Source organism: Sus scrofa, chromosome 14 (genome assembly GCF_054392235.1).
Source record: "Sus scrofa isolate SSC_HxYL_T2T_F1_AM1 chromosome 14, Sscrofa_HxYL_maternal_Yorkshire_Landrace_v2.0, whole genome shotgun sequence".
Lineage (NCBI taxonomy): Eukaryota > Metazoa > Chordata > Mammalia > Artiodactyla > Suidae > Sus > Sus scrofa.
The window spans coordinates 114219870-114240724 of record NC_139396.1 but is presented as its reverse complement, the minus strand read 5'-3'; the positions used below and the strand labels follow the sequence as shown (position 1 = coordinate 114240724).

The 20855-nt window shown below is 38.2% G+C and overlaps 1 protein-coding gene across 28 annotated transcripts in view; it reads left to right on the top strand.

Moving 5' to 3' along the window:
* LOC102167823 (uncharacterized) overlaps positions 1-20855 on the top strand; it is a 770457-nt gene that overhangs the window by 130592 nt on the left and 619010 nt on the right. For 6 of the 28 annotated variants that reach the window (XR_014827532.1, XR_014827526.1, XR_014827543.1 and 3 more), the window contains one exon: positions 16315-16425. The exons of the other annotated variants lie outside the window; for them this stretch is intronic. The gene's annotated coding sequence lies outside the window, so the exon portion shown is untranslated. The remainder of the gene's footprint in view (positions 1-16314; positions 16426-20855) is intronic. 28 annotated transcript variants of the gene reach the window in all.

Genomic DNA, 20855 nt, shown 5'->3' with positions numbered 1-20855 from the left:
CAAGTGCCTTTCTGTAGTCACTCTCTGTTTGGCCAGTCTGGGAGCGTTCTCTGTAGCTCCAAGGGTGTGGGCTGCACCCTATCTGCTGCTGAAATGCTCTCTCTGTTGCTGTAGATCCTGCACCATTCTGATGGTCCCTCCCCCTACCAGGCTGATGGCAGAGTGCTCCCTGTAGCCATTACAAAGTAAAACATGTGCCAGTGGGCCCTTCCCAGCTCCTTTGGCCAGCCCTGCAATGTATGTTGCTTCTGTGGTCGCTGCTTGCTTGTTGGCTGGGATCATGGAACTTGTCCTATTCCCGAGGATCATTCATGCTGTTTCAGAAATAACCTTCTCTACCCTTTCGGCAAGTTGAGGCTCTCTGCCCAGGAGGCCCTTGTGGACTCCTGCACCATCCGTGCTGTTTCCTTATTCACCTCCCCCACCCCCGACAAATCGGGGCTTTCCACCCACCCAGGAGGCCCCTTCCAACTCCCAGGATCATTTGCACGGTTTCAGAAATAATTTTCTCTACCCCCTAGGTAAATCGAGGCTCTCTGCCCACCCAGGAGACTCCATGCAAACTCCTGTACAGAATGTGCTGTTTCCAAATTTGCCTTCCGACCCCTAGACAAATGGTGACTTTCCACCCACCTAAGAGGCCCCTTCAGACTCCCAGAATCATTTACACTATTTCAGAAATAATTTTCTCCATCCCCTAGGTAAACCGAGGCTCTCTGCCCTCTCAGGAGGCCTCGTGAGGACTCCTGCACCATCACACTGTTTCCAGATTCACCTTCTGCCCCGTAGATAAATCATGGCTTTCTGCTGTATATACTACATCTTCTTAATCCATTTCTCTGTTTATGGTGACATTTAGGTTGTTTCCATGTGTTGGCTATTGTGAATAGTGCTGCTATGATCATTTTCTATTTTCTGGTGGAGGTTGAAGCAGTAAGTAGAGAAAGTTTACAGACTCTCACCACTTTGTTTAACTTCTTACCGCATCTTCACCATGTATTCTGTCCTACCATAGATGTAACTATAAACGCATTCATGCTCCCTTCTATACCTGGTCCTTCCTCTTAGGCACAAACACATCTACTCCAAGACATCACTTGAAAAATTCTCCTTCTCTTTCCTATTGAACCAATTTTTTATCTCTACTGGGTCATTCTTTTACTATACAAATATGCTGATATTTCCTTTGAAAAAACCCATCTCTTGACCCTACTTTTCATGTTGTTACTGCTGAGTTCCTTTGTTTTCCTATGTGGCAAACAAAAGATTTGCCAATTTTGTACTTTCGCTCTTTCCTTTTTTAAAAAACAAACTTTATTGGGGTATATTTTCATATAATATGATTCTCATCCCAAGTGTACAGTTCTTTGAATTTTTACAAATGGATAAACTGTGTAACCAGTACTTATATAAAGATATAGAGTTTTTCCTTCACCCAAGGAAATTTTTTCTTTCTGTTTTATAGTCAGTTTCTTCCACTCCCTGATCCAAGGAGCCATAGGTCTGATTTCTGGCATGATATTTTTTTTTCTTATTTTAGAACTTTATATAAATGAAATCATACAATATATACTCTTTTTTCTCTAGTTATCTTTCAGAATAATGTTTTGGATATTCATCAAAAATGTTGTATCAGTAGTTTGTTCTTTAAAAAAATTGCTGAGTAGCATTCCATTATATCGATTTTCCACAGTTTGTCCATTTATTAATTAATAAATGTATTTTGTCCTACCATAGATGTAACTATAAACGTATTCATGCTCCCTTCTATACCTGGTCCTTCCTCTCAGGCACAAACACATCTACTCCGAGACATCACTTGAAAAATTCGAGTTATATCCAATTTCTAGTAATTACAGCTGTAAATTTTCATGTCCATGACTTTATATGGACATATGTTTTCATTTTTCTTGACCAAATATGTAGGAGTGGAATTTTTGGCTCATGTGGTAGTTGTACATTTAACTTTTAAAGAAATTGTCAAAGTGTTTTCCAAAGTAGTTGTGCTATTCCACATTCTTACCAGCAGTGTATGAGGGTTCCACTTGTTTCACAGCCTTGTCAAAACTTAGTATTTGTTTGGTATCTTTTCAATGTAAATTTAAAAACTTTAGCCATTTTACTGCTTTGGAGTAGTATCTCATTGGGGTTTTAGTTTGCATTTCCATGATTAAAAATGAGTACCTTTTCATTTGCTTATTAAACATTTGTATATCTTCTTTGATGGAGTATCTATTCAAATATTTTGTCCATTTAAAAACTGGATTGTTTTTCTTATTTAGTTGGGAATTTTTTTCTCTTTGGATTTTATTTAATTAATTAATTAATTAATTAATTTCTTTTGTCTTTTTAGGGCTACACCCGCAGCATATGGAGATTTCCAGGCTAGGGATTGAATTGGAGCTGTAGCTGCCGGCCTGCACCACAGCTACAGCAACACTAGATCTGAGCCACATCTACAACCTACACCACAGCTCATGGCTACACTGGATCCTTAACCCACTGAGTGAGGCCAGGTATCGAACTGGAAACCTCATGGTTCCTAGTTGGATTCGTTTCTGCTGCACCATGATGGGAACTCCTGAATTTTATTTTTATTTTTTTTCATTTTTTGGAAGTTTTATTGAAATATAGTTGATTTACAATGTTGTGATAGTTTCTGTTGTACAACAAAGTGATTCAGTTATACGTATACACACATCTGTTCTTTTTCAGATTCTTGTCCCATATAGATTATCACAGAATATTGGGTAGAGTTCCCTGTGCTATATAGCAGGTCCCCATAGGCCAATCATTCCAAATACCGGTTGCATATGCCAACCCCAAACCCCTAATCCATCCCTTCCCCTACCTGTCCCCTTTGGCAACTATAAGTTTGTTTTCAAAGTTTGTGAGTCTGTTTCAGTCCTGCAAATATGTTCATTTGTATCTGTTTTTATTTTTTTATTTTTTTAAAAATTTATTTATTTTTTGTCTTTTTGCCATTTCTTGGGCTGCTCCCATGGCATATGGAGGTTCCCAGGCTAGGGGTCGAATCGGAGCGGTAGCTGCTGGCCTACACCAGAGCCACAGCAACGTGGGATCCGAGCCACATCTGCAACCTACACCACAGGTCACGGCAACGCCGGATCGTTAACCCACTGAGCAAGGGCAGGGACCGAACCCGCAACCTCATGGTTCCTAGTCGGATTCGTTAACCACTGCGCCACGACGGGAACTCCTGATGTTCATCTTTCTTTGTCTGACTTATTTCACCTAGTATGGTTATCTCTAGGTCGATCCATGTTGCTACAAATGACATTATTACATCCTTTTTTTTATGGATGAGTAAAATACCCTTATATATATGTACCATATCTTCTTATCCATTCCTCTGTCAGTGGACGTTAGGTTGCTTCAGTATCTTCGCTATTATAAATAGTGCTGTAATGAACGTTGGGGTGTATGTGTCTTTTCAGATTATGCTTTTCTCCAGGTAGACGCTCAGGAGTGGGGTTGCTGGATCTTATGGTAGTTCTATTTTTAGTTTTTTGAGGGACTGCTGTACTGTTTTCCATAGTGGCTACACCAATTTACATTCCCACCAACATTGCAGGGGGATTCCCTTTTCTCCTCACCCTCTCCAGCATTTACTGTTTGTAGCCTTTTTGAGGACAGCCAGTCTGACTGGTGTAAGGTGATATCTCATTGTAGTTTTTTTTTTTTGGTCTTTTTGGTTTTTTCTAGGGCCGCTCCCATGGCATACGGAGGTTCCCAGGCTAAAGATGAAATCAGAGCTGCAGCCACCAGCCAATGCCACAGCCACAGCAATGCAGGATCTGAGCTGCGTCTGCAATCTACACCACAGCTCATGGCAATGCAGGATCCTTAACCCACTAAGCAAGGCCAGGGATCCAACCCGCAACCTCATGGTTCCTAGTCAGATTCGTTAACCACTGAGCCACGAGGGGAACTCCTCATTGTAGCTTTAATTTGCATTTATCTAATAATTAGGGATGTTGAGCATTTTTCCTTTTTTTTTTTTTTTTGGCCATCTGTCTTCTTTGGGCAAATACCTGTTTAGATTTTCCGCTCATGTTTTGATTGAGTTGTTTTGTTTTTTTGATACTGAGCTCCATGAACTCTTTGTATATTTTGGTGATTAATCCTTTGTTGGTCAATTCCTTGCAAATATTTTCTCCCATTCTGTGGGTTGTCTTTTTGTTTTGTTTATAGTTTCCTTTTCTGTGCAAAAACTTTTAAGTTTAATTGGTCCCATTTGTTTATTTTTGTATTTTCATTACTATAGGTGGTGGGTCTGAAAAGATATTGCTGCAGTTTGTGTCAGGGAGTGTTATGTCTATGTTTTCAACTAAGAATTTTATGGTATCCAGTCTTACGTTTAGGTCTTTAATCCATTTTCAGTTTATGTTTGTGCGTGGTGTTAGATAATGTTCTAATTTCATTCTTTTATATGTAGCTGTTCAGTTTTCTCAGCAACTTTTATTGAAGAGACGGTCTTTTCTCCACTGTATATTATTTTGTTCTTTGTCATAGATTAATTGACCACAGCTGTGTGGCTTTCTATCCTGTTCCACTGATCTCTATTTTTGTGCCAGTACCATACTGTTTTGATGACTGTAGATTTGTAGTATAGCCAAAATCAGGGAGCTTGATTCTTCCAGCTCTGCTTTTCTTCCTCAGGATTGCTTTGGCTATTTGGGGGTCTTTTGTGTTTCCATGCAAATTTAATGTTTTTTGTTCTAGTTTTGTGAAAAATGTTATTAGTAATTTGATAGGGTTGCATTGACTCTGTAGATTTCCTTGGGTTGTATAATCATTTTGACAATATTGATTCTTCCAATCCAAGAACATAGTATATCTCTCCATCTGTTTGTTTCATCTTTGATTTCTTTCATTAGCATCTTATACTTTTCAGAGTACAGGTCTTTTGCTTCCTTAGGTAGGTTTATTCCTAATATCTTATTTTATTTTTTTGGGTTGTAATTTTAGATGGGATTATTTCCTTAATTTCTCTTTCTGATCTTTCGTTGTTAGGTTATAGAAATACAAGTGATTTCTGCATATTAATTTTGTATCCTGCAACTTTATCAAATTCATTGATGAGCTCTAATAGTTTTCTGATAGCCTTTTTTCCACTGATAACATTTTTAGGATTTTCTGTGTATAGTAACATGTCATTTACAAACAGCAACAGTTTTTCTTCTTTTCCAATTTGGATTCCTTTTGTTTCTTTTTCTTCTCTGATTGCCAGCTAGGACTCCTAAAGCTATATTGAATAAAGTGGTGAAAGTGGACATCCTTGTCTTGTTCCTGATCTTAGTGGAAATTATTTCAGCTTCTCACTGTTCAGAATGATGTTAACTGTGGGTTTGTCATATATAGCATTTGTTTTGTTGAGATACATTTCCTCTAAGCCCACTTTCTGGAGGTTTTTTTTTTTTTTTTTTTTTTTTTTAATCAGAAATGGGTGTTGGATTTTGTCAAAAGCTTTTTTCTGCATCGATTAAGATGATCATTTAGTTTTTATTCTTCATTTTGTTAATATGAGGTATCATACTGATTGACTTGCATATTGAAAAATCCTTGCATCAGTGGGATAAATCCCACTTGATCATGGTGTAAGATCCTTGTGATGTATTATTGGATTCAATTTTCTAGTATTTTGCTGAGGATTTTTGCATCTATATTCATAGTGATATTGGCCTATAATTTTCTTTTTTTTGTGGTATCTTTGATTTTTGTATCAGGGTGAAAGTGGCTTCATAGAATGAGTTTGGAAGTGTTCCTTCCTCTGCATTTTTTTTTGAATAATTTCAGAAGGATAGGTATTAACTCTTCTATCAGTGAAGAGTCATCCAGTCCTGGACTTTTGTTTTTTGGAAGTTTTAAAATCACATTTTCAGTTTCAGTACTTGTGATTGATCTGTTCATCTTTTCTATTTCTTCCTGGCTCAGTCTTGGAAGATTGTAGCTTTCTAAGAATATGTCCATTTTCTTCTAGGTTGTCCATTTTATTGGCACATAGTTGCTTGTAGTAGTCCTTTATGATCTGTTGTATTTCTGTGATGTCTGTTGTAACTTCTCCTTTTTCATTTATAATTTTATTTGAACCCTCTTCCTTTTTTTTTTCTTAATGAATCTGGCTAAGGGTTTAACCTTTATAACTTCTTTCCTTCTACTAACTTGGGTTTGGTTTGTTTTTCTATCTCTAGTTGCTTTAGGTTCAAGGTTAGGCTCTTTATTTGAGATTTTTCTTGTTTCCTGAGTAAGCTTGTATTGTTATAAACTTCTCTCTTAGAACTGCTTTTGCTGCATCCCATAGGTTTTGGGTCATTGAGTTTTCACTTTCATTTGTCTCTAGGTATTGTTTGATTTCTTCCGTGTTTAGCCTCCACAATAGTCTTAGAGTGTTGTAGTTGGAAAAGATGCTTGATACGATTTCAATTTTCTTAAAATTACTGAGGCTTGATTTGCAGCCCAGCATGTGATCTGTCCTGAAGAATGTTCCGTGTGCACTTGAGAAGAATGTGTATTCTGCTTCTTTCAGATGGAATGTTCTTTAAATATCAATTAAGTCCATCTGGTCTAATGTGTCATTTAAGGCCTTTATTTCCTTATTGATTTTCTGTCTGGCTGATCTATCCATTGCTGTAAGTAGGGTGTTAAAGTCTCCCACTATTGTTGTGTTATTGTTGATTTCTCCTTTTATGGATGTTAGCAGTTGCCTTATACATTGTGATGCTCATATGTTTGGTGCATATTATTTAAAGTTGTTATATTATGGAATTAGCTCTTTGTCAGATGTATGATTTGAGAATATTTTTTCTCAATTTATAGCCTAACTTTTTTTTTTTTCTTTTTAGGGCCGCACCTGCAGCATATGAAAGTTCCCAGGTCAGGGATCGAAGTGGAGCTGCAACTGCTGGCCTACACCACAGCCACAGCAATTTGGAATCTGAGCCATGTCTGTGACTTACACCACAGCTCATGATAATGCTGGATCCTTAACCCACTAACGACGCCAGAGATCAAACCCACATCCTTATGGATATTAGTCAGAGTTGTAACCTGCTGAGTCACACGGGAACTCCCTCTAGCTTTTCATTGTCTTAGTGGTGTCTTTTGAGGAATAGAATGTTTTGATTTTGTTAGGTCCAGCTTATCAGTTTTTTTCTCTCTTTATGGTTAATCCTTTTTGTGATCTAAAAAACCTTTACCTGCTCTTAGATTAGAAAGACCATCCCTGGAGTAACCATCGTGGTGCAGTGGTTAACGAATCCGACTAGGAACCATGAGGTTGCGGGTTCGGTCCCTGCCCTTGCTCAGTGGGTTAACGATCCAGCGTTGCCGTGAGCTGTGGTGTAGGTCGCAGACTTGGCTCTGATCATGCATTGCTGTGGCACTGGCTAGGCCGGCAGCTACAGCTCCGATTCGACCCCTAGCCTGGGAACCTCCATATGCCGCGGGAGCAGCCAAAGAAATGGCAAAAAGACAACAACAACAAAAAAAAAAAAAAAAAAAAAAAAAAAGAAAAAAGACCATCCCCATTCCTTCTTATATTCCTGCTACTCATATTTTCGCTCTCAACCTGATACTCTAACTTCTGTCACCAAGTTGACCAGCAATAATAATCCATTCTGTTTTCTTCTTACTTGACGTGCCAGCAGCATCTGACATGTCTTCCCTGTCATTCTGTCTTCTTCTGGCTCTCTAGACATCACATTCTCATGACTCTTCCTCCTGCTTCCCTTACTCCTTCTCAGTATTTATTACTAGTCTCTCCTTTCCTCTTTGCTTTCTTAATATCAAAGTGCCCCAAGGTTCATTTCTTGGTTTCTTTATTTGTCCATCTTTTCCATATTCCAGCCATATAACTTGGAGCCAGACTTCACTCCTCTGTCTCATATCCTTTATCCATTCAGACATAAAACACCCTGGGTTCTATCTTAACACTTTGCCCAGAGTCCAGTCCTCTCTCACCATTTCCACTGCTCTCCTCCTGGCTTGCTTGAATATGCATCATCTTTTCCTAAATTACTGAAGGAACCTGCTAAAGGTCTTCCTGCCTCCACTCTTGTTCCTCTGTAGCTATTGTCAACACAGTAGCCAGAGTGACCCTTGAAATACAGTCATATCATGTCACTAAACACATCCAACCTTGTAGTGTTTCCTCATTTCATGGGAGTAAAAACCATGGTTCTTATGTAGACCAATAAAATACTCTTCTGTGGTTCTGTCTTGTCTCTGGCCTTATTTCTTTGCTCAACTCTGCTCCAGCTATACTAGCTTCATTGCTACTATTTCTTGACTATGCAAGAGCATTCCTACTTCAAGACATTAAAAAAATTGAGATATAATTCACATAATAAAATTCACACTTTTAAAGTGTACAGTTCAGTTGTTTTTAGTATATGCACAAGGTCATTCAGTCAGCTCCACTATCTAATTCTAGAACATTTTAATCACCTCAAAGAGACACCTATATCCATTGCCTCAGGACTTCCGAATTGGCTTTTCCCTCTGCCTTGATCATCTTTCTTCCAGTTTGTCTTGTCCTCCACTCTCTCACCACCTTCAAATCTTTGCTCAAATATCACTTTACAAGGGGGCATCCCCTAACACCCTAATTAAATTTGTAACTTCTCCCACATTAAACATTTTCTTTCCATTGTACTCATCACTTTCTAACATACTATGGTATACTGTGTATAATTTATTGCATGTGTACCCCACCCATTCTATGGCAACAATGTAGATTTAATAAGTTCAGGAAAATTTCTGCTATTTTCTGATTTAATCTAAGCAGCTAGAACAGTGTCTTCCACATAGAAGAAGTTTATTAAATATTTGTTAAAGGAATAAATACACCAATGAAATAATAAATGATTATAAAACACATTTATCCATATAAGTGTAACCTTGCACCAACCTAGTCCTACCTGTGTTTTTTTTTTTTAAATCACTAAACCCCAGCTAGGAGGGGCAATGTAGATATTTATTTGAAGTGGAAGTTCTTAGGGGAGATGGAGGAAGAAGTTACAGTAAATGTTAAGTCATAACATTTCTTAAATATCCTCTTTAAACCATTCAACTCTTTTACTAAATTGTTCTCTCTGAAGCAGCTGACAGGGAGAAGAATTCAGTGATTTTTCCTAATTTTTAAAAAAATTTCTACAAAGTCTCTCTCCTCCTTTTTGATGGCTCTCTGTGTCATGCCCTACACCACCCTTCTTCTGCCCACCCTATCCAGCAAAACAAAGGATTGACATTTCATTCCTTGACCAAGTCAGTGATATGCAGAGAGGTGACAGAGATTCAATTACACTTGTATTTTGAGAATAACTGACTCTACCCTCAAGACCCCTTTACCTTGATGTGTCAGGCATTTATTCTGGGTGCTCAACTCACAACATTCTTAGGTTAAGTCCCCAACTCCTAAAAATGTGTGAATTTTCTTCTTGATTTTGAAAGCATAGCAGTGCATTAGGGAATTCTCTTCTGATCTTTGCCTTGTGAAAATAGAAACCCAGATATTTCTGGAGGTGAGAATACTGGAGGCTGAGAAGCAGTGGAACTATAATTAGAGACCCACAATTCCAAAGGTGGAGTCTCCCCAGTGGGAAAGCCTGAACCCCATCCTGGGATTCATTTCTTCTCATTCCTCTACATCCATCATGCTTCTTAGGGTGGAACTGTAGTCACAGTCATGAAACCACCTGTTGACTTTACTGATGGCAGTTCAGGGAAATTGCTGATTTGGAGGTCAGTCTGCCATGATCAAGAGAAGGTCTGGGCAGGAGATCCTAAAACAGAGAGGGAAGGTGATAAAATACTCTGCTAGGAGGGTGACAGAGTTAGGGTAATGTCTCCTGTCATTTCTAAGCAGGCAGAAAGAGACCTTGGATAGTAGCCTCCACTAAGAAGATGGTGAATCTAGCAAGTGAATGTCCTCATGCTTTTCAATATCCCCTCTAATGTACAAAATATAGTAACCAGTGCAATGGGTGTTAGTTCCCATGCACTGTTATGTTTATTTATAGCTGTTTTTTTAAAATCACAAAAGTAGTATATGCTCACTGCAACAATAAAATACTGGAATAATTTAAAAACTAAAAGGCTCCCAACATCTTTTAGAAACCAAGATTGAAGATATATTATGCATGTTGCCTGAAATATTCTTTTTTTCACTTCACATATATCATGGATACACACCTATGTGAGTGCATGTAGATCTCCCTCATTCGATTTAGTGGTTGCATAGTATATCACTGTGTGGGCTTCTTATGATGTATTTAATCATCTTTTTTTTGATAGACATTTAGGTTTTTCTTTCTTCTTTTCCTAGTTCAAACAGTGTTGCAGTGAACAGTCTTTTACACATATCTCCATGCACTAATGCTAGTGGTTCTGTAAGAAAAATCCTAGAAGAAAATGTTCTAGGTTTAATGGTACGTATTTTTTTTTTTTTTTAACTTTTTAGGGCTATACCCACAGCATATGGAAGTTCCCAGGCTAGAGGTTGAATCAGAACTGCAGCTGCTGGCCTACACCACAGCCACAGCAGTGCGGGATCTAAGCCCCATCTGCAACCTACACCACAGCTCAGAGCAGTGCTGGGTCCTCAACCCACTGGGCAAGGCTAGGGATCGAACCTACATCCTCATGGGCACTAGTCAGGTTTGCTTCTGTTGCGCCACAACAGGAACTCCCAAATGCTATGTATTTTTAAAAAATTAATAGATATTAACAAATTATTCTTCAGAATGTCACACGTTTGCACTCTAACAAGTACTGAATCATATTTTTTCCTGTAAATAAATCTATGACCGTTACTATTTCTTATTCTCTAGTGCTGTCAGAAGAAATACAAGGCAAACCATGCATATAATTTAAAACATTTTAGAAGCCACTAAGTAGTAAAAGGAAATGGGTGAGATCCGTTTTAATAATACCTGTTATTTAACCCAGTATACCAAAATATTGTAATTTTCACATATAATCAAATAAAAAAATTATTGAAGAGTTATTTTGCAGTTTTGGCACTAAGTCTTTGAAATCCAGCGTGTGTGTGTGTGTGTGTGTGTGTGTTTTGTCTTTTTGCTATTTCTTGGGCCGCTCCCGCGGCATATGGAGGTTCCCAGGCTAGGGGTCGAATCGGAGCGGTAGCTGCTGGCCTACACCAGAGCCACAGCAACACGGGATCCGAGCCACGTCTGCAACCTACACCATGGCTCACAGCAACGCCGGATCGTTAACCCACTGAGGAAGGGCAGGAACTGAACCCGCAACCTCATGGTTCCTAGTCGGATTCGTTAACCATTGCACCACGACGGGAACTCCCAATGTGTGTTTTACATGTAGGGCAGACCTCAGTTTGGATCACTTACATGTGGTAAGTGCCACCACATTGGACAGCAAAGCTCTAAACTTTCTTTGAGTCATTTGCCCATTTTTCCATGGGGTTAGTTTTCTTTGCTTATTGATTTCTAAGAACTTACAGTGTAGCTTAGCCCTGTGTTTGACATATGTATAGCAATTATTTTTTCCTCATCTTGACTTTCACTTTTGATCTTGTTTACCTTTGGGAAATATTGGTGGATCAACTGGTGAATGATTTCAATTTGTATGTAGACAGATTTAGTCTTTTTAGCTTCTTGTTTTGCTTTCGCATTCTAAAACCATCAAAATTGTGTTTATGCTTACTTTCATTTTTTTCCTTTAAACTATTTGCTTTTCCTAAATATTATTATCACTATTATCCTGAAGGATATAACATCACCTTTATTACTGACTAAGATCTAGTTGGAGGATGTAGCTTTAGGTCTGTTAGACAAGGGAGCATCTAATTCTGCAGTTTAGAATTTAGTATATTTTCCCACAAGTCTCAGGCAGAATTGCACTTGAAGGGGCTCCCCTAAACTTGAGTGAGCATCAAATCACCCAGGAGGGCTTGCAAAAACATGGACTGTTGGGCCTCAGCATGAGAATTTCTGATTGAGCAGGTGTGAGGTGCGGCCCTCACATTTGCATTTCTAACAAGTTCCCAAGTGATGCAGATGCTGCTGGTTTGGAGATCACACTTTGAAAACCATTGGCTCATGTCATAGAGGAACATGGATGAAATGTGTGCTTTCTGTGGGGAGCCTTACTCCCAAGATAGAAAAGGGCAGAGCTGAGCTGAACAGTTTGGGAAACCTCTTCCCAGATTTCCGTCTCCCATATGGTGAGAGTAAAGATGGAGCAAGACCTAGTCCTCTCATAGAAAAAGGAAACCTTGGGAATGGGGAAGAAAGTTTCCTTACACTGATCTTCCTCCTTTCTAAAATTATATGTGTCTCATGTTAGCAGTTCTGGATTGTGGGTGCACATTAGAACCGGGTTGGGAAACTCCAAAAATACCATATCTAGCTCTGCCCCTAAAGATTCTAATTCCTGGTCTCTCTGGATTGCAACATGCAGCCCAAGTTGAGAACCACAACTTTTAACTTTGTGAGACCAAGCATCACCTGGTAGCTTGTTAAAAATGCATCTCTGTGGAAAGGTTCATTTGTGACATTTATTAGATTCCAGATATAAGTGAAATCATATGGTATTTGTCTTGCTCTTTCTGACTTATTTCACTTAGTACGAGAGTCTCTAGTTCCATCATGGACATGGAAAACAGACTTGTGGTTGCCAAGAGGCAGGGGGAGGGAGTGGGAGGGCCTGGGAATTTGGGGTTAATAGATGCAAACTATTGCCTTTGGAATGGATGAGCAATGGGATCCTGCTGTATATACTGGGAACTATGTCTCTTGTGATGGAGCATGAAAATGTGAGAAAAAAGAATGTATACATGTATGTGTGACTGAGTCAGCTTGCTGTACAGTAGAAAATTGACAGAACATTGTAAATCAGCTATACTGGAAAAAATAAAAATCATTATTAAAAAAAGTTAATCTCTGGTCACGTGTAGACCTACTGAATTGGAATCTGCATTGTGATCCACAGACCACACTTTGAATAGTTAGATGATATCAGACCTTTTTTTTTTTCTGTTAAATCTCTTGCCATTCATTTTATTGTTTTTTTGTTTCATTTTGTTTTGTTTTCATTTTTAGGGCCACACCTACAGCATATGGAAGTTCCCAGGCTAGGGGTTGAAGCTGAGCTATAGCTGCTGGCCTATGCCACAGCCACAGCAACGCAGGATCTGAGCCGTGTCTGCAGCCTACACCACACCTCATGGCAAGGCTGGATCCTTAACCCATTGAGTGAGGCCAGGGATCAAACCTGCATCCTCATGGATGCTAGTCGGATTCGTTTCTGCTGCACCACAAAGGGAACTCATGTTACCAGACCTTTGACATTTGGGAGGATCAATCCAGCTTTAACGTTTTGCCGTGGGACTGACAGGTGTGACCAGTCACTTCTTCTTCTGTGAATGGCTTATCCCCCTAACATTCAGTTTCTTGTGAACTCTTCTCTGTCTACACCCATTTCTTATTGTGGCGAAAGATACGTAGCATAAAATTGATCATTTAAAACCATTTTAAGTGTACAGTTCAGTAGCATTATGTACATTTACAATGTTGTATAACCATCACCAGTCTCTGTTTCCAGAGCTTTCTAAACATTAATTTAAGGAATGAAGTAAAAATCCACTTTAACATTACTAGCCACTTGTCTTAATGCAACTTACAGAACATACCATATTTTCTTCCATCATTTTAAGTGGAACTTTGTCATATATTAAATTCCTGTGTATATTTGGATCTATTTCTGAATTTTCAAACTTGTAAGTACTGTGGCTTTAGAATAAGTTTATTAGTTGAAGTATATGAAATCACCAATATTCAAGCAATTGAATATTGCAATTTTATGTGGTTCAACCTGATATCAGATAGGGTCAGTTCTATACATGCCCCTTTTTCTACTCCATCACTCTTTTTTAAATTTAATTTTGCTGGCTATTCTCATTTTAGTATCTTTTTTTGTCAGATTCTTTCTGTTATGGATTGGATTGTGTCACCACAAAGTTCATCTGTTGAAGCCCTAACTCTTATTGTGACTATATTTGGAGAAAGGGCCTTGAAGGAGATACTAAAAGTTAAATAAAGTCATAAGGGTAGGCTCCTATCCTTATAAGAAGAGGGAGAGACACTTGGAGTGCATGTGCCCAGAAGGAAGGCAAAGTGAGGATATAGCAGGGTGGCCATCAGAAAGCGGAGGAGAGAGGTCTCACAAGAAACCAGTCCTGCTGGTGCCCTGATTTTGCATTTCTCACAGTTCTCACCCCAGAACTGTGAGAAATGAATTTTTGACGTTTAAGCCACCTACTCTATGGTACTATGTTATGGCAGCCTGAGCAGACTAAAGCATTCCCCACCCCTAGTATTTTTATTTTAATTGAGATCATATGAATGTCTAGATCAATTTAAGGGAGGATTTAGATCTTAAAATGCTTAGTTTTCCTGTAAAAAGACACAGTTTTTCATTTAATCAAGTTTTCTTTCATGTTTCTCATTAAGAGTTTTGTGTATCAAAGATGTGCATATTTGTACATCTTATTGTAGATTTTTAAAATATTTTTTTTGTTTGTTTTTGGCTGCATCCATGGCCTATGGAAGTCCCCAAGCCAGGGGTTGAACCTGCTCCACAGCAGTGTCCCAGGCTGCTGCAGTGACAATGCCGAATCCTTAATCTGCTGCACCACAGGGGAACTCCATGTTGTTGGTGTTATAATGGATTTTTTCTCCTACTCTGTTTTATTTGTTTAAAAAATTGTTTACATATATTTGTTTTAAAGAATGAGATAGTTCGAAGGTCTTGCACTTCTTTTAGCTGATTGTTTTGTATTTCTACAAAGCACACTGTATTTGTAGTTTTGGAATTTTCACTTGTAGATATTATCCATTGACTTTTTGATGTAGAGGCCTCTCGCCCTCTTTCTATTCCCCCTCTTGGATAAACTCTCTTCCAAATGCAGTTATAGTACATTATCTTTGGATCAGTATCCAGTATCTATATTATTTTAACTATTATAAACATTATTTGCAACTGAGTCATTTTGTAAATTAAGATGAATTTATTTTCCTTCTTGAATTGTTTTTTTTCCCTGTAATTAATAATTGTGTTTTAAAAATTTTTATTGGAGTTCTCTTCATGACTCCAAAGTTAACAAACCCAACTAGGATTCATGAGGATGTGGGTTCGATCCTTGGCCTCGCTCAGCGGGTTAAAGATCCGGCATTGCTGTGAGCTGTGTTGTAGGTCACAGATGTGTCTTGGATTCTGCGTTGCTGTGGCTGTGGTGTAGGCTGGCAGGTGTAGCTCCAATTCGACCCCCAGCCTGGGAACTTCCATATGCCATGGGTGTGGTCCTAAAAAGCAAAAAAAAAAAAAAAAAAAAAAAAAAGTTGTTTACTTTAAAAAGTATTTTATTGAAGTATAGTTGATTACTGTATTCTTTTTTTTTTTGGTCACTCTTGGAGCATGTGGAATTTAGATCCAAGCCACAACAGTGACAACACCAGATCCTCAACCTGCTAAGCCACCAGGGAACTCCTTTTATTTTTTATTGAAGAATACTTGATTTATAATGTTGTGTTAGATTCAGGCATATAGCAAAGTGATTCAGAAATATCTATTTTTTTTTTTTTGGTTTACTTAGTTTTTCTCTTTAATTACTAATACAACCCCACATCCTTCCTTAGATGTATATATCTCTTTCAATATGCTTCTACAAATTAGGAATTTTGTATGTGTAGTTTTCTCATCGGAGTGGTTCTTAAAGCCTGAGCTGCTCTGGTCTGGAGAGATGGCCTTCTCAGCCTGCTGACATCACCATCTTGAGATTCCCTCACCTTCCTCTGCTTTGAGTCTCCTGTATTGTGGATCTCACCTCTTCCTCTCATTTGGCTTACTGCCTCATTTGATAAAGCCCATCCTCTAGGAGCTTCCCGAAGAAGGTTGTGTGGGAGAGACATTGGAAATTCTTGGAAGCCTGGCAGCATGGTCATAGATGAAGAGGGACAGTGCACGATAGGGAAAAAATCCATTTAAAACATCAACTGTAATATATGACAAAGAAGGGGAGTGTGGGCTCTGCACCCCCCACTTCTCAGTGATGTGGACTGGAACATGTTCTTTGAATTCTGTGTGTCTCTCTTTCCTTTTCTATAAAATGGGAATTGTAATACTAACTGCCTCATAACTCCTGGCATGTAATAAGTGCTTTGTAAATATTGGCTATTATTCTCAACTGTGGTTGTGTGCACATAAATAAGAATGGGGCATAAATATGCTTATTAATGAACCGTCTTCATTGAGAGTGACTTGGCTGGTGCATTTTGATGATCTTTCCTTTGGAGCTAGTCAGACTGGCCAAGAAGGCTCTATGACTTCCTGCATGGGGCCAGAAAGCCTGGCTGCCATAAGAAGGTAAGAGAGAAGAAGCTGGGTAAAGGAGAGGGTCTCAGCATTCAGTATATAAACTTTTACTTAATTTCCCTGTTTTCAGTGTGTTATACTCACCTTTAGCCCCATGTACTGTCTACTGGCCTTGACCTCTTGTGTTATCCTCTATAGAGCATAGACATTGTAACCTCTGCTGTGTGGAGGAGGAGCAGCTACGCAGTCACTTTTAGCAGGATATGAAGTCTGGTGGGGGGAGAGGGATTAACTTCTTTTGAAACAGACTTTCAGTCAATTCTCTTGTTTTTAGCCCATCATCACCTCACTTCACCATATTTTCTGCTGCTTTAATTCCTCAGTTTTGTGGAAATTTAATGATATAAATCAAGTGGCCTATTTCCTATCCCACTTCTGGCTTTAAAGTCAGTTTTGTCAGGTTTAGTAAATTAGCTACCATTTAGCATTAATCTCCAGCTGCTAATTTATCATTGTTTTTGTCTTTGATTTTCTTTGTCTTCCTGGGTTCATGATATCAAAAGAAACCTCACTTTTAGTGCTGTTGCATAGATATTTCAAGAGGGAATGTAGACAGGTGTTCAATTATCTACCTTTACTTTCTGTCTTCTAACTAGATGTAGTTGATATATATAGAATTCTAGTTTGTGTAACATTAATATGCCAATTCCAGCTTTTCTCTGTTTTTATCTGTTTGCTTTTTATATTTCACATACGAATGAAATCATATGGTATTTGTCTTTCTCTGACATACTTCACTTAGCATAATACCTTCTAGGACCATCCATATAATCATAAATGGCAAGCTTTCATTTTTATGACTGAGTGATTTTCCATTTGTACATGCATGTATTTTGCATGCATGTATTTGTGCTGGTGTATCACATATTCTTAATCTATTCACCTATTGGTGAGCACTTACGTTGCTTCTATATTTTGGCTGTTGTAAATCATACTTCAATGAACTTAGGAATGCATATATCTTTTTGAGTTAGTGTTTTCATATTTTTTGGATAGATATCCAGAAATAGGATAGCTGGATCATACAGTGGTTCTGTTCTTAATTTTTTGAGGAATCTCCAGACTGTTTTCCATAGTGGCTATGCCAGTTTCATTCCTACCAGTGGTGTATAAGGGTTCTTGTTTCTCCACATCCTCATCAACACTTGTTATTGCTTGCCTTTTTGATAATAGCCATTCTAACAGGCATGGGGTGATATCTTATTGTGGTTTTGATTTGTGTTTACCTAATAATTTGTGGTGTTGAATATCTTTTCATATGCCTGTTGGCCATCTATTCAGCTCCTCTGCTCATTTTAAAAATTGGGCTTATCAGACACAACTTAGAATAGATTTACAAGGAGATCCTGCTGAATAGTATTGTGAACTATGTCTAGATACTCATGTTGCAACAGAAGAAAGGGTGGGGGAAAAATGTAATTGTAATGTATACATGTAAGGATAACCTGACCCCCTTGCTGTACAGTGGGAAAATAAAAAAAATAAATAAATAAAAATTGGATTGTGTTTGTTGTTGTTGAATTGTGTATCTCTCTAAATATGACTCCTCAGGCAAGGAAACAAAAGCAAAAATGAACAAGTGTGACTACAGCAAACCAAAAAAGCTTCTTCATAGCAAATGGAACCATCAGTGAAACAAAAAGACAACCTGCTGAAAGGGAGAAAACATTTGCAAATGATATATTCACTCCAGCTTTCTTTTGATTAATGTTAATAACATGGTCTATCTTTTCATCCTTTTTTATAAAGGCATATTTGTATCTTCATATTTAAGTGCATTTCTTATAGGAAGCACATGGTTTAGTCTTGCTTTTTTAATCCAATTTGATAATTTTTGCCTTTTTGATTGGAGTAATTGGAACATTTACATGTAATGTAATTATTGGTATGCAAGTCTGTCATCTTGCAGTTTGTTTTTTACTTGTCACATCTTTAAAAATTTCCCCATTGTTTACTGCTGTCTTTAAGATTGGCTATTATTTTTAATGACTCTCTTCTCCCTCTTAATTTGGCCTATGTGCTATAGCTCTTTGTTTTATTATTTTAATTATCGCTTTAGCATTTATAGTATACATCTTTAATATCATCAAATGTTATTATAGATCTCACATAGAATGTTGGAATCTTATGATGGATTCCATATCCCCTCTACTGGCCTTTTGTGCTATTGTTGTCATACATTTTACTTCCACATATGCTATGAAGCTCATATTATGTTGTTATTATTTTTGTTAATAGGAACACAATCTTATGTCCCTACTCATGTAATTATAATTTCTGATCCTCTTCATTTCTTTGGGTAGAGTCAGATGTCTATGTGGTCTCGGTTTCTTCCTGCCTCAAGGGCTTGCCTTAACATTTCTTTTCTTTTCTTTTTTTTTTTTTTGCCATTTCTTGGGCCACTTCCGTGGCATATGGAGATTCCCAGGCTAGGGGTCTAACTGGAGCTGTAGCTGCCAGCCTATGCCAGAGCCACAGCAATGCGGGATCTGAGCTGCGTCTGTGACCTACACCACAGCTCACGGCAACACCGGATCCTCAACCCACTGAGCAAGGGCAGGGATCGAACCCGCAACCTCATGGTTCCTAGTCGGATTCGTTAGCCACTGCGCCATGACAGGAACTCCCCTAAACATTTCTTATAGTGCAGGTCTGCTGGTGATACACTCTTTGAGATTTTTTTTTTTTTTGTCTTTTTAGGTCCACATCCATGGCATATGGAGGTTCCCAGGCTAGGGCTTGAATCAGAGCTATAGTTTCCAGCATATACCACAGCCACAGCAATGAGGGATCCAAGCTAGGCCTGCAACCTACACCACAGCTCACAGCAATACTGAATCCTTAACTCACTGACCTGGGCCAGGGATCGAACCCTTGTCCTCATGGATACTATTGGGTTCATTACTGCTAAGCCATGATGGGAACTCCTCTTTCAGCCTTTTATTCCTGAGAAAAGCCCTTATCCTACCTTTAGTTCTGAAATATACTTTTGCTGGGTATAGAAACCTAGATTGAGATTGACATTTATATCTTTAATCCAACTGGAATTTATATTTGTATATGATGTTCATTCTTTAGGAACTGTAAGACCAACATTTTATCTCTGGCTTCCTAGATGAGTCTTCTTTTAGTTTGTTTTCTACTTAGTGATGATCTCTTTTTTTTCATGACTCTTTTAGTACTTTATTTTTTTATTTTTTATTTTATTTTTTTGTCTTTTTGCCTTTTCTAGGGCCACTCCCATGGTATATGGAGGTTCCCAGGTTTGGAGTCAAATCACAGCTGTAGCCACCGGCCTACACCAGAGCCACAGGAATGTGGGATCTGAGCCACATCTGTGAGCTACACCACAGCTCACGGCAACGCTGGATCCTTAACCCACTGAGCAAGGCCAGGGATCAAACCCGCAACCTCATGGTTCCTAGTCAGATTTGTTAACCACTGTGCCACAATGGGAACTCCCTCTTTTAGTACTTTAAAGATGTTACTTTATCATCATCTTTCTTTCATTGTCTCAGACAAGAACTGTGCTGTAATCCTTATTTTTGTAATGTATCTTTTATTTTATTTTTTTAAAGATTTTCTCTTTACCATTGGTTTTGAACAATTTAATTATATTCTGCCTTGGTGTACTTTTCCTTATGTTTCTTGAGCTTTGAGTTTGTTGGACTGCTTGGATATGTGGATTTATAGTTTTAATCAAATTTGGAAATTTTCTACCATTATTTCTTCAAATACTTTTTCTCTATTCATTTTATTTTTATCTGTCTTTTTATTTCTCTTGGTGTTTTATTTTGGATGGTTTCTTTATCTTCAAATTCACTAATATTTTTATCTGTAGAGCCTAATCTGCTGTTAATCACACCCAGTATTTTTTTATCATCTCACACATTGTGTTTTTCATCCCTCTAAATTCATTTCCCTCTATTTTACAGCTTCCATGTGACTCATTTAAAAATATACAAAATGCATTTATAACAGCTGTTTTACTGTCCTTGTTTGCTTATTTTAACATCTTTGTCAGTTCTGGGTCAGTGTTGATGGGTTGATTTTTAAAATTTTACGAGTTCTACTTTTTGCATGTTGATAATTTTTGATTGGAAGCCAGTCATCATAAATTTTGCCTGTTTGGGTGCTGGATTTTAAAAAAAAAATCCTTGTATTTATTCTTGAACTTTGTTCTGAGATGCATTTAAGCTGCTTGGAAACAGTCTGATCCCTTTGGGTCTTGTTTTTAAGATTTGTTAGGTGGTTCTGGAACAGAGTTTAATTTCAGACTAAGTATTCCCCACTGCCAAGGCTGAGTACACTACCCAATAGCTCTTGAACTGTAATGTTTAGAGTCTGGTGGGAATAGCTATATTCCTGATACTGTGTGAGCACCAGGTACTATTTCCTCTAATCCTTTCCCCAGGTTTGGG